Consider the following 15,293-nt stretch of genomic DNA (forward strand, 5'->3'; position numbering starts at 1 on the left):
AAGTAAAAAATCTAGGACGGTGCTTATATGAGGTAAACAAATGTTAGCTACAATTATCATTACTGTGCATCCAAACTATAATAAAAGGGCAAAAAAGAGGCCAGGTGCGGTGGCTCACGCCTGTAATCCCAGCACTTTGGGAGGCCGAGACAGGTGGATCACGAGGTCAGGAGATCGAGACCATCCCAGCTAATACGGTGAAACCCCATCTCTACTAAAAATACAAAAAATTAGCCGGGCGTGGTGATGGGCGCCTGTAGTCCCAGCTACTCGGGAGGCTCAGGCAGGAGAATGGTGTGAATCCAGGAGGCGGAGCTTGCAGTGAGCTGAGATCACGCTACTGCACTCTAGCCTGGGTGACAGAGCGAGACTCCGAGTCAAAAAAAAAAAAAAAGACAGGAACTAGCCCACATAGATGGGATCAATTCCAAAATGACACTTAATGACTTTTTTGCCTCTTATCCCGGAGATTGAGACTAAGCCACTGGAACTTGGCAATAGAATGGCTTCTATCTTGGGCACATCCTGAGATTAATCACCTCTATTCTCTGATTTGTCTGTGGGGTAAACATAGATTCTAAATAGAAGTAAGTGATGGTTCTGTTAAGTTGTCCCCCACTGCACCTTCTAGAAGAGAAAGTAACTTTTTCTTCTATATGGATAAAAGCCTTCAGAGCCAAAAGTATCTGTGGGTGCTAATCTGCCCCCATGGGTCAAAGAACATTCTTTCATGGAAAATATATATTGCTTGAACAACACTTGAGCTATTTTGGAAGTCCATTATTATAATACACAGTCTTATAAAAGACCTTGCTGCTTTGTTTTTTTTCCAGTTTGAGCACAAAGTGTGCTAAATCAAAGAATCTTTAAGGACCCTCTTTCACTACATCATTTATTGAAAAAAATTATCTGAAGCTGGTTATAAAAAACAATAATTACCCTATACTCTATAATAATAATACCCTATAATTCCCAATGGCCAGGTGCGGTTGCTCACATCTGTAATCCTAGCACTTTGGGAGGCCAAGGCAGGTGGATCACCTGAGGTTGGGAGTTCGAGACCAGCCTGACCAACATAGAGAAAACCCGTCTCTACTAAAAATACAAAATTAGTTGGGTGTGGTGGTGCATGCCTGTAATCCCAGCTACTTGGGAGGCTGGGACAGGAGAATCACTGGAACCCAGGAGCCGGAGGTTGTGGTGAGCTGAGATTGTACCATTGCACTCCAGTCTGGGAAACAAGACTGAGACTCCATCTCAAAAGAAGGAAAGGAAGGAAAGGAAGGAAAGGAAGAGAGAAAGAGAGAAAGAGAAGAAAGAAAAGGAAGGAAAGGAAGGAAAGGAAGGGAAGGAAGGGAAGGAAGGAAGGAAGAGAAAGAAAGAAGGAAAGAAGGAAAGAAGGAAAGAAGGAAAGAAAGAAAGAAAGAAAGAAAGAAAGAAAGAAAGAAAGAAAGAAAGAAAGAAAGAAAGAAAGAAAAGAAAAGAAAAGAAAAGAAAGAAAGAAAGAAAGATTGATTCCCAGTACACTCTTGCCTCCTGAAAGCGTGGTTATTGTCAGTGTCCTTATGGGTAAGGGCAGCAGACAAATTTGGAAGAAAGATTAGGCTGAAGGGAGGCAGAATTGATTAGAAGGAGTGTGGGGTTGTGAGACCACCTTCAAGGGAGTCTGAATTTTCCTCAAGGGCTAGTGCCCGGTCTGAAACCAGGAGGGGTCAGAAACCAGGTCAGCCCAAAGATGCTGACTGCAGCTGTCTGGCAGGGCAGCAATGCACAGTTGCAATAGAAATCCTCAGATAGCATTTGGAAAAATACCTAGAACTTCAGACTTTGGAAAATATCAAATCATTAAACCTTAGGTTCCAGTTCTTGCCCTGAGCTGCTTGTTTTTTGAGGTTACGTTAGAATCTAGATTCACTATAGCGGACTCAGCCTAGTTCATCCTGTCAGTAATACTTAATCCCTGGACAGAAATAAATTAGAGAGGCCAGGCATGGTGGCTCACGGCTGTAATCTCAGCACTTTGTGAAGCCGAGGTGGGCAGATCACTTGGGGCCAGGAGTTCAAGACCAGCCTGACCAACATAGTGAAACTCTGTCTCTACTAACAATACAAATAAATAAATAAATAAATAAATAAATAAATAAACGAAATGAATGAGAGAGAAAACTGATGTGTTGAATGGGAGGGGAATTAGAGAGGGATGCTGGGGAGGTCTAGACACACACACACACACACACACACACGCAGAGATGATGAAACAGTTTCTTCATTATCAATTTGAACTCTGTTTATTTATCACAAAACAACATTAAACAATAACCAGGAAGGCTCACCACGACTTCCTACTGCAGCTGTGACAATATTGTTGTAGTATATTTCCTGATGTATCTGTGATTAATGGCCTTTTTCATTAAGGTTTTCCCATTCAAAGTGACTTGGAATGCAAATGTGCATTTCACCCAGGAGATTATAGGGGAAAATATTGTAGAGATGCCTGAAAAGTAGGGCAAATGTTCTGGTAGCTACAGAACCAATAAATCCTGACTTAACACATAACTCTGCTTTACAAAGAGCCACAGGTGACCTTGCCACTCTCCTGACCCCGCTACTGAAAGTTCTTTTTCTTTCTGTCCCAGCTAAGTTAGTCTCTTTTTACTCTCTTGATAGTTTCTTTCAGAATTAACTACTTCTATTGTAAGCGATGAAATGTAAAAGGCTCCACTTCAGATGCTGGCATTGCTATGAGCATGGTCTTTCCCTTTACTGCAATTTAGAGTTAACACTTTTGATTCTTGGGGTTTTTAAATTATATATATATATATATATCTGTTTTCAGAGATGGGGTCTCACTATGTTGCCCAGGTTGATCTCAAACTCCTGAGCTGAAGCAATCCTCCTGCCTTAGCCTGCCAAAGTGCCAGGATTACAGGCAGGAGCCACCAGACCCAGCCTGATTCTTGCTTTTTATATTCCAGTCTCAGAAGTAGTTTCCACTGTAGAAGTTATCTGATGACCGTCTTATTCTTTCTAGTAGTGGCTTACAATCAGGCTTAGCTTCTCCAGGAACACTACAAGATGGACTTAGTTTAAATACTTTTTAAACTAAAAGACATTCTCTCAAATGAGTTTAAATGCATTTAATTTTTAGACAACCTACCTGACATATTTTTCTTAAAGACAATGTCTCCACTCCAGATAAATTATGGTCAAAATAAATGAAGAGCTCAAGATGGTATCAATCCCATTTGTTTGAAGTCCTGGTGTTATGTGGATGACAAGTAGAAGCCAGTTATGACAACAAGTGAGAGATCCAAAGTAATTGCCAAATTTGTTAACATTTTTCCATTTCTAAACCATCCTTAAAGAAAATCACTGGGCACGGTGGCTCACACCCATAATCCCAGCAGACAGGCCAAGGCAGACAGATCGCTTGAGCTCAGGAGTTCGAGACCAGTCTGGGCAACACAGCAAAACCTCATCTCTACAGAAAATACAAAAATTAGTTGGGCTTGGTGGCATGTGCCTGTAGTCCCAGGTACTTGGGAGGCTGAGGCAAGAGGATCACTTGACCCCAGATGGTGGAGGCTGCAGTGAGCTGAGATTGTGCCACTGCCCTCCAGCCTGGGTGGCAGAGGAAGACCCTGTCTCAAAAAAAATACATAAGTAGAATAAAACAAAATAACAATTGAGTCAAAAGGTTTTGAAAAGTATTAAAAAAAAAAAACCAAAGAAAATTATATATGGGGTCACACTGTTACCAGTGGCAAATCCAAACGTGTTTGTAGCAACCTCAATTCTAGCCTTCTCAGAAGAAAGAATTCCATCAAGGAGGCAGAGGCAAGAGTCAGAGCAGGAGTGAAAGTGTCTTAAAAAGCTTTAGAGCAGGAATGAAAGGAAGTAAAGTACACTTGGAAGAGGGCTAAGCGGGCAACTTGAGAGATCAGCTGCACCGTTTGACCTTTGACTTGGGGTTTTACATGTTGGCATGCTTCCAGGGTCTTGCATCCCTTCTCCCCAGATTCCTCCCTGGGGGTGGGCTGTCCACATTCGCAGTGGCCTGCCGGCGCCTGAGAGGGAAATATGTGTAGTGTGTTTACTGGAGTTGTACGCATACTCACTTGAGGTATTCTTCCCTTACCAGCCAAATGTTCCTAGGTGGTTATATACCAGTTAAACTCTGCCATTTTGCCTCTTAGTGTGCAAGCTTGAGCCCACTCACTCAGTTCCTGAGATCTTATTGGGAAGCTCCTTATCACCAGTTTCGGGTGTTTTTCTATCTACTAGGAGACTGCCTTTCCCTGGAGCTGGATGCAACCAATAATAATAATAATAATAACTGAGATGGGGTCCCGCTCTGTCACCCAGGCTGGAGTGCACTGGAGCAATCTAGGCTCACTGCAACCTCCGCCTCCTTCAAGTGATTCTCTTACCTCAGCCTTCGGAGTAGCTGGGATTACAGGTGAACGCCACCACACCCGGCTAATTTTTTGTATTTTTAGTAGAGATGGGGTTTCACCTTGTTGACCAGGTGGGAAGTTCTTCCCAGGAGGGAAGAACTCCTGACCTCAGGTGATCTTCCCGCCTTGGCCTCCCAAAGTGCTGGAATTACAGCCATGAGCCACCACACCTGGCCATGACCAATTATTATTTTAGAGAGACAGTTAACAACCACCTGACCATCACCTGATGGTCACCTGACATTCCTGGTGGGGGTGGGTGGAGACCTCTTATTCCCTGCTCATGCCTAACTAGCTGCCTACTGTAATAACACCAGTCTCATGGTAGTCCAATAGAGCAACCATGCCATCTGGATTCATGTTTTCACTAATAAAAACTGGTATTGTTTTTGAAATTAGCAAGGGTGTGCTTGATTTGTTCTGCAGCCTCTGTCGTAACAGGTTTTACTCTTTCTGGTCTCTGTTCTTCAAGTTTGCCTTTGATTGATTGCATGTAATCTTGGATGTACTTATTATATGCTTCCTTTGTAAAGCTGCTTTCTTTCAAAGGATGGTTCTTGACAATCTTAACACCAGTGATTACAGTGCTTTCTGTACGTTTGCCCTTTGGGCCTTCAGCAGAGGCATTTCCACCAATGAGAAAGTCATCAATGCTACCCTCTCTCCTAGTGACCATATTCTCCTCCACCTTCAGGCACAGCCCTTCAGCCATCTCCTTGATCTTGTAAATGTTGCAGAACATCTCATCGTGGCTGATGAGGTCCTGGTGAATAATCATAATTGTGACTGAAGGGCGAGACAATGGGGCTACCTTAGCAGGAGCCCTGAGCTTGAGCAGTGAAGCGCTGGGGGAGAGGGGAGCTGGTGGAAGAGCCCTAATAGGAGCTCTGAAAGGAATAACAGTGACAGAAAACCCAGTTTACCCATCTGAGAGAGTTTGTGGGTTCAGGAGTAGAAGAAAGGCAATTTGGAACAATAGCTTGGAATAGTGGAACTCAGAGAAAGTTTCCTGCAAAAAATGCTGAAGCCAGCAAGGGGTAAGCAGTAAATAATACACCTTATATACTGTCTTAAATTGTACCCATTAGAGATTACTCGCAATTAATTATCATCATCCATCCTGTTTTTAAAATGGCTGACGTAAACCAATCAAAACTTTATGTAAATTTATTACATATGGCAGCTTTCACCTAATCTCCTTTCATGGTTCTCAAACTTTGGCATTCATAATAATCACCTGGAGAGCTCGTAAAAGTGGAAATTCCTGGAGCCCTGACTTCAGAGTCTGATTCAGTAGATGGAGACCAAGAATCTGCATTTGAATATTCAATTTGGTGTTTCCAAATTAATTCTCCATTGTGTGTTTTACCTATCACTGGTGAGTCTCATATAGGTGACCCTTGGTTCATATTTTGAGAAACATTTTGTCTAGATGCACTGAGAAAATGATAGTTTGACCTCTGTTCTGCTACTTACTGGCTGACCCTGAGCAAGTCACTTTTATTCTCTGGGCCTTAGTTTCCTCCTGTGTAAAATGCAGTGGTAGATGATGGTAAGAATGAAATGAAAATACCCATATAAAGGACCACATACAGAAATGTAAATTCTCTCAACTGTTATTCTAGTTAAATACTGAAGACTTGCTACATTGCTTCCCCTGTGTTCTAGTGCCAAACTGAATTATCCAAACTTTTGAAATGCAGTCTATTTGCATCCTTGCATCTTGAACCTGGTATAACGTTGAGCTTATTTACCAAATACCATGTGTCCAGAAAGCAATTAACTTTCTTTTCTTTTTTTTTTTTTTTTTTTTGAGATGGAGTCTTGCTCTGTCACCCAGGCTGGAGTGCAGTGGTGTGATCTTGGCTCACTGCAAGCTTCGCCTCCTGGGTTCATGCCATTCTCCTGCCTCAGCCTCCTGAGTAGCTGGGACTCTAGGTGCCCACCACCACGCCTGGCTAATTTTTTGTATTTTTAGTAGAGACAGGGTTTCTTTTTTTTTTTTTTTTTTTTTTTTTTTTTTTTGAGGCGGAGTTTCGCTCTGTCGCCCAGGCTGGAGTGCAGTGGCCGGATCTCAGCTCACTGCAAGCTCCGCCTCCCGGGTTCACGCCATTCTCCTGCCTCAGCCTCCCGAGTAGCTGGGACTACAGGCGCCCGCCACCTCGCCTGGCTAGATTTTTGTATTTTTTAGTAGAGACGGGGTTTCACCGTGTTAGCCAGGATGGTCTTGATCTCCTGACCTCGTGATCCACTTGCCTCAGCCTTCCAAAGTGCTGGAATTACAGGCGTGAGCCACCATGCCCGGCCACAATTTACTTTCTAATGCTACAGGCTGTCAGCATAAATGCTAAGGTCATTAATTTTGCATAGAACTTAGTCTGTACATTGCTTTTCCATAACTCTAGTTTACATGGGATAATTCCACTTACAAATCCTACACACTGTTATTGCGGGATCTGGCCAGCAGTCCAAAATGCAACAGGGCTCTCTCTTTGTTCCCAGGCGGATTGGCAGGTCAAGAAATAACAGACACACACAAGATAGTGAAACTGGGTCCAGGGGGGTCACCGCCTTCTGGTACCGCAGTGCCAACAATGCACTGGATATACCAGCATTTATTATTAAGTTTAGTGAGGGCAGGAGTAGGTTAGTGAGGGATTTAGGGTCATTTGATTATGAGGTGAGATGGTCACATGGGGATGAAGTAATCCTTTAACATAACATCTGTATGCAGAAGTAGAGTATACAGAAGTAAGAATTTACAATATAGTATGCGCATCAGTAATTTCTAACAGAGCCTTAAAACAGAAACACAGTCTTTCCATTACCTATGATTAGCAAAATATTAATCACCAGTAACAGTTGCAGCAAGAGCTGGTTACAAACAATCCATGGTAACAGGATGTGAAGCAAGACAACTGGTTAGACCAGAAATTCTCAGAAGGGAGTATGCCTTAACCCTAAAGAGGCCTAGAAGAGCCATGGTAAGATGAGGGCGTTTATAGCCCTATCTTATCCATATGGACAGACACCCACCGTGCGTCCATTTATAGGCTCTCCACGAGGGTCGCGTTCCATTTCCAGAGCTATGAACATCTGCTTTTCTGGGATAGGAATCTTGGTGATGTGAAACCTTCCTGACTGCACGTCCATTCATAGGCTCTCTGGAGGGGGAAGCACATCACGCGCTGTTGGCTCATTCTGGCAGTCCAACCTGGCATTGTCTTTACACAATCCTGCATGCAATTTTGTATTTACAATAATCAGGAGCATTTCATCTTTTATTCCATAGCAATAGTTTCAGGGGGTCTCCCTACACACTGTGATATAGGCCTAAGGTTTGTCACTGTCTTACAATCTCAGGGCTCTGCAGGAATTCATTCTTCTTTTTTCTTTTTCTTTTCTTTTTTTTTTTTTTGAGACAGGGTCTCACTCTGTCACCCAGGCTGGAGTGTAGTGATGCAATCTCAGCTCACTGCAACCTCTGCCTCCCAGGCTTAAGCGATTCTCCCGTCTCAGTCTCCCAAGTAGCTGGCATTACAGGTGTGAACCACCACCACCTGGCTAATTTTTGTATTTGTAATAGAGATGGTTTCATCGTGTTGGCCAAGCTGTCTTTTTTTTTCCTTTGGTATTGCTTTCCTTGTCTACTCAATCCCCACTAATTTAACAATTTAAATTAGTTAATAATACATTATTAACTAATTATTATAATTTATTAGTTAATAATTATTAACTAATTTATTATTATAATTTATTAGTTAATAATGTATTATTAACTAATAAATTGTAATAATAAATTAGTTAATAATGTATTGTTAACTAATAAATTATAATAAATTAGTTAATAATGTATTACTAACTAATTTATTTTCCATAAGGTTTGTGCAGAACAGATTAAGAAAAGTGTTTAAGGAATTGATGTTTTCATAAAGTTTAGATAGATTAGATTAAGAAAACAATGTTTAAGATATTGTCCATTGCGACTAAAACTTCAAAAGTGCCTACTTTTGAAGTGTTTTGTTTGCTTTTTTTTTTTTTGGAGAAGGCATCCCACTTTGTTGCCCAGGTTGGACTCACATTCCTGGGTTCAAGTGATACTTCCACCTCAGCCTCCAGAGTAGCAGAACTCTAGGCATGCACCACTGCACATACCTTTGCTTACCCACTTTGTATCTGAATAAACAACAAAACTGAATCTTCCATGAGCAATTCACATAATTATTGAAATAATAAACAGTTTTACATTTGTTTTCAAAAAGTTGCCTGTATAATTTGTGTACATGGTCCCCAAATGCCAATGTAGAATGATGCATAAGTTTCTCTCTCTTTTTGGTGGTATGCAAATGGTATAGTATTAAGTTTCAGGTCTAATTTACCACGCTGTGCCCACTGTGTGTGCCCATTGGCTAGGCCAGTCCCTGGCACACAGTGCACCCTCAAAGAATATTTGTTGAATAAATGCATAGGTTTGGAATATCAGTAGGAGCTGAATTTCTCTTAGAAGCTTATTGAATTATTTATGTGATACCCTCTATTTTGTTACCTCACAGTTGATTATTTTACTACCTTTGTTCAAAGTGATTCCTGATCAAATGGCAAAGAAAATCAGTTGAGAAGACCGGGTGCGGTGGCTCATGCTTGCAATCCCAGCCCTTTGGGTGGCCAAGGCAGGCAGATCATTTGAGGTCAGGAGTTCGAGACCAGCCTGTTCACCAACATGGTGAAACCCCATCTCTAAAATATAAACATAGCTGGGTGTGGTGGCACATGCTTGTAATCCCAGCTACTTGGAAAGCTGAGGCAGGAGGGTTGTTTTAACCCAGGAGGCGGAGGTTGCAGTGAGCCGAGATTGCGCCTCTGCACTCCAGCCTGCACTCCACTCCTGACAGAGTGAGACCCCACCTTAAAGAAGAAAGCTGGCTGAACGTGGTGGCTCACACCTGTAATCCCAACACCTTGGGAGGCTGAGGCGGGCAGATCACAAGGTCAGGAGTTATAAGACCAGCCTGACCAACATGGTGAAACCCCGTCTCTAATAAAAATACAAAAATTAGCTGGGTGTGATGGTGTGTGCCTGTAATCCCAGCTATACAGGAGGCTGAGGCAAGAGAATTGCTTGAGCTCAGTAGGTGGAGGTTGCAGTGAGCCGAGATCATGCCACTGCACTCCAGTTCGGGTGACAAGAGCACAACTCTGTCTCCAAAAAAAAAAAAAAAAAAAAATCAGTTCAGAAGATGGGAATGTGATAAACCTCATTTATTTAAAAATCTTCAGATGCTTTTTATGATTCTCCAGAGTCACCAGTGATAATTTTTCAGTTTGCCTTCATCTTCAGCCCTCTTCTAATATTTGAGCTGGATGTTTACACCTTCCTACGTAAATTGGCTTTTTCTCTGGCTTCGTTTGACACTGATCTCCCCGGTTGTCTTTCAGGTTGTTCCTTCTGTGTCCTTCACTGATTTCTTCTTATTTCTTAAGTGTAGCCAATCATTGACCACCTATTGTTCTTGTTTTCCTATTCTTGTCAGAGAGTGTCTATTTTCAAGACTTCAACTGCTGTCTATATCTTTGGTCCTGGCTTCAATCCTTCATCTTCAAATACTGCTTGAAATCCTTCAGTTGGGGGTTGTGCCTATTTCACATTCATTGGGTTCATAACTGAGCTCATTGCTTAGAACCAGCAATCTTCTTGGAACTTCTGTATTTTTGACGGTGGTCCCTTGATTCATTCATCTAGACTCAAAAAGAGTGATCTTTAAAATGCATTTCCTTCATTTTATTTTGGAGATTATCTGTGAAATCTCTGACTACTGAATGAATAATGTGGAAGCTAATATACTGTCATTCCAGAGAAGCCATGTGCCTACAATTCTCCACAGTGCTCAGAGGGAGTTTATGAGGCAGACACATCAGGCCTGGTACTTTTCCAGTAATTGACAGAGGAGATGGCATATGTGAGTGATGTGGCAGTCATACCGCTGAACTACATGAGGTAATCACAACTGTGGAAAAGTGCAAGAATTAAAGCACTCATTGTACAGATCAAGATGTTGCTTATCTTGCCATAGCTTTAGGATATTTGAAGAATGTGTTCATAGAAAATGAGACCCAAGTTAACTCCAAATGAGTTCTGAAAAGCATTCCCATTATAATAGTAAAGAATCTTACTTAAACACTGTAACAAAACCAATTATTCAAAACCCAAGCTATCTGACGCTCAGCAATGGTACAGTTGCAGTAGCCTGACTGATAAAAGTACCCTTACCTAGAGGTTGTGGGTCCTATGGGACACTGATTTACCAAGATAGTGTCAGGATTAGCGGACATGCTCCAATCTACTTGTTGGATGAATTAGGTTCAAAAATCGAAGAAAGGAAAAAATCCCTTCTGTAAGGAAGTAGATGCAGATGGAAAGGCCAGATTCAAAACACTGGCTGAGCTCCAAGTTGTAAGTCTTCATGGAATAGTACAAGAGCATGGTAATTTATTTGCAGGAAAAAATAAGTCACCAACAAGCAGGGTATTTCAAACAATAAAAATAGAAACATGATCAAAGAAAGGTAAACTTGCTGACTAATTCTAACAAAGGGAGTAACTACAGCCAGGAAATTTGGAACATTTTAAATAGGTAAGAATAGCTCTAGAATATTAGAATACTATTTCAGGGTCAAAGTTAAGTTGTTAGTTTATTTTTAATTTTAATTTTAATTTTTTTTTGAGATGGAGTCTCGCTCTGTCGCCCAGGCTGGAGTGCAGTGGCACAATCTCGACTCACTGCAACCTCTGCCTCCCCGGTTCAAGCGATTCTTCTGCCTCAGCTTCCCGAGTAGCTGGGACTACAGGCGCCCACCACCACGCCCCGCTAATTTTTGTATTTTTAGTAGAGACGAAGTTTCACCATATTGGCCAGGCTGGTCTCTAACTCCTGATCTTGTGATCCACCCACCTTGGCCTCCCAAAGTGCTGGGATTATAGGCATGAGCCATTGTGCCCAGCAAGTTAGTTTTTAATCATATATTTTAAACATTTTGGAGTTTACTAAAAAAATTCAGAGTTAAACCCTGTAGGAAATGACTGAAATGCTTCTGAAGTGGGGGGGAGAAAAAAGGAGGATAAAATTTTGAAATTGGTAAAAATGTAGTTACTTGAACATAGGAAAACATGATTCGGTTAGAATGTCTTGAAGTTTAGTCTCTGAACATATAAATAATGTGCAAAGCATTATTTTCCAAATAAAACAAAGGAAGACCAACTAGGAAAAGGATAATTCTCATGTAGAAACCAAATGAAAGCTTTAAAACCAAATACTCCAGACAAGAAAGTGTCAGGAAGTCATTCAGGTAAAGGAATGTAAGTCCAAAAGCCCACGAAAGACCCTTAAATGTATTTACTTATAATACTTAGTATACAGTCCAATTAAAATTCCAGGGCAGAGCACCTTGCTGGAGAGGGCTTCCTAGTTTTTATTTGGAAAGGTTAAAGATTTGAAATTGTGTCATCTATCAAAGGCAAACCAAAAGGCTTTGTCAGGAGGGTAAGCCGACACTGCAGAGCAAGTTTTTGAATTTGTTCCAGAAGAATGTGGTCCTATGCAATTAGTCCAAGGGATTAAGAACAGGTTTCCTAATACACTTTTTAAAACTTTTTATTATTAAAAAAGGATGCAATAAATCACACAAATGTATAACATAGTAAACCATTACAAGGTACTCTTGTAATCATTACCCATATCAAGAAACGGAACACAGTCAGCCGCCCTAGAAGTTCTTCAGGTGCCTACCCAGTCATACTCTGTCCGTATTCCCATTATTACCTAAATGTCCATCCTGTGGACTCCATAATTTAGTCTCAATAATAGAATTTTAAAGTTGATCTCCCCATCTCTCCAACAGGTCAGTAACTGGTGACAATCCTAGGACCCTAGTACCTTCCTTTGCTTTTACCCCAGACTTGTCTTTTAAGTAAGGCTCCAGTCTCTGGGGATCCATTTTGAAACAGGCAGTCTTTCAACAATACTTTCTGCTGAGACATTGTGTGGTTAGATCTGGAAAAAAAAAGCATGGACCCATACATTCTGTTGGTAGAAAAGAACGATGGCATGTGAAAGCTCTTTTCAGAGGAAGCCTCACTTAAGAAAAGCGAATCATACTACTAGGTGGCTTAATATACAGGACAGTATACTAAAATTAACTGCAGAATATGTTACAATCCTGACACAACCCAGCTTGATAGGATTCCCACTGGCCAAATCTGAGACAATCTAAGCATCAAAATACATGAAGATGGTGGTAAATTACAGTCCATTGAATAAAATAAGAATCTGTGAGTCCAGGCTGGATGCGGTGGCTCACGCCTGAATCTCAGCACTTTGAGAGGCTGAGGTAGGGGGATCCCTTGAATCCAGGAGTTTGAGATCAGCATGGGCAATGTGGCAAACCCCCATCTCAACAGAAAACACAAAAATTAGCTGGGGTGTGGTGGTGCATGCTTGTTGTCCCAGCATGTCCGGAATTGGTGAGTTCTTGGTCTCGCTGACCTCAAGAAAGAAGCTGTGGACTGTCGCAGTGAGCATTACAGCTCTTAAGCATGGTGCATCTGGAGTTGTTCATTCCTCCCTGTGGGTTCATAGTCTCGCTCGCTTCAGGAGTGAAGCTGCAGACCTTCACGGTGAGTGTTACAGGTCATGAAGGCAGCATGGATCCAAAAAGTGAACAGCAGCAAGATTTATCATAAAGAGTACAAGAACAAAACTTCCACATGGTGGAAGAAGCTCAGAGCCTGTGTCGCAGGTGGCTGGGGCAGTCTGCTTTTATTCCCTTATCTGGCCCCACCCACATCCTGCTGATTGGTCCATTTTACAGAGAGCTGATTGGTCCGTTTTGACAGGGTGCTGATTGGTGTGTTTACAATCCCTGAGTCAGACACAGAGTGCTGATTGGTGCATTTAAAATCCTCCAGCTAGACATGAAAGTTCTCCAAGTCCTCACCAGATTAACTAGACACAGAGCACTGCTTTGTGTGTTTACAAACCTTGAGCTAGACATAGAGTGCTGCTTGGTGTATTTACAATCCTTTAGCTAGACATAAACGTTCTCCAAGGCCCCACTAGATTAGCCAGACACAGAGCAGTGATTGGTGTGCTCACAAACCCTGAGCTAGACACAGAATGCTGATTGGTGTATTTACAATCCTTTAGCTAGACATAAAGGTTCTCCAAGTCCCCACTAGATTAGCTAGATACAAAGTGCTGATTGGTGCATTCACAAACCCTGAGCTAGACACAGAGTGCTGATTGGTGCATATACAATCCTCCTGCTAGACACAAAAGTTCTCCAAGTCCCCACCAGTCTCAGGAGCCCAGCTGGCTTTGCCTAGTAGATCCTGTGCCAGAGCGGCCGGCAGAGCTGCCCGCCAGTCCCGTGCTGCCCGCCAGTCCCATGCTGCACGCCTGCACTCCTCAGCACTTGGGCGGTAGATGGGACTGGGCACTGTGGAGCAGTGGGTCACGCCCATAGGGGAGGCTCAGTCCGCCCGGGAGCCCACAGCCCGAGCGGGGCTCGGGCATGGCGGGCTGCAGATCCTGAGCCCTAGCCAGCAGGGAGATGGCTGAGGCCAGGTGAGAATTCCAGAGTGGCGCTGGTGGGCTGGCAGTGCTGGCGGACCTGGCACACCCTCCACAGCTGTTGGCCCGGCTGCTAAGTCCCTCACTGGCCTCTCGGAGTGCGGGGCCGACGAGCCCACACCCACCCGGAACTCGCGCTGGCCCCTGAGTGCCACTCGCAGCCCCAGTTGCCACCAGCGCCTCTCCCTCCACACCTCCCTGCAAGCAGAGGGAGCTGGCTCCGGCCTTGGCCAGTCCAGAGAGGGGCTCCCACAGTGCAGTGGTGGGCTGAAGGGCTCCTCAAGCGCCGAGGCTGAGGAGGAAGGGCTCCTCAAGCGCGTGGAGGCCGAGGAAGCACTGAGAGCAAGCAGAGGGCTGCTAGCACGTTGTCACCTCTCACCAGCTGCTAAGGGAGGCTGAGGTGGGAAGATCACTTGAGCCTGGGAGGTTGAGGCTGTGGTGAGCTGTGAGCATGCCATTGCATGCAAGCATCAGTGACAGGGTGAGACCCTGTCTAAAAAAAAAAAAAAAGGAAAAGAATCTGTGAGTCCATACCAATAATACCAATATAGAGGAATGGAGGGAAGAGAAAGCTGTTCTTTATGGTAATATAAATATATACTCTTTTTATGCTAATGTGTGTAATAATTATAGAAGGTATGATGGAGTTATAAAATCATCAATGGACGCTGAAACAATGGGTGAAGCTTGATGATGATCAGTGTGCATTACCATCTCCCTACATGTTGCTTACATTTACAAGGGAGAGAACAGTAAATTCACAAGGCAGCTACCACCTTCACTAAATAAGCAAAGCTAATTTCACCAATGTGAGGACAAACCAACATTCTGCATCCTTCCCCCTCTTCCCTTATTATCATATACAGAGAATGATGCTGTATTACTTGACAAAGATACAGTTTTGCTTGGCCAAACTTTAGTCAGGCTTCTGAATCTTCTGCTAGCTCCATCTGTGTATTTTCTTGTAAAATCCAGTTTTAGCAAAGGACCCTGACGAGTCACTTTAGCAAGGACTCCCCCCATTATTGATATCTGATCATCCTCAATGTGTGATCATGTTCCTCACCCTCCACCATCTCCTGGGTGATGTCTGATCATTCTGGTCTCTCTTCAGCAAGAATCCTGTTGGTTGCTTTAGCCAGAATCCCTCTCACCCCTGATGTTTCCTCTTGGTAATTTTCCATCCATTGACCCCACCCTGCTCCTTGGCT

The 15,293-nt window shown here is 42.9% G+C and overlaps 1 pseudogene; it reads right to left on the minus strand.

The window, feature by feature from the left end:
• Nucleotides 1-3,331: 3,331 nt before the first annotated feature.
• Nucleotides 3,332-5,235, minus strand: LOC103217736 (translationally-controlled tumor protein-like; annotated as a pseudogene).
• Nucleotides 5,236-15,293: the final 10,058 nt, after the last annotated feature.

Source organism: Chlorocebus sabaeus, chromosome 10 (genome assembly GCF_047675955.1).
Source record: "Chlorocebus sabaeus isolate Y175 chromosome 10, mChlSab1.0.hap1, whole genome shotgun sequence".
NCBI lineage: Eukaryota > Metazoa > Chordata > Mammalia > Primates > Cercopithecidae > Chlorocebus > Chlorocebus sabaeus.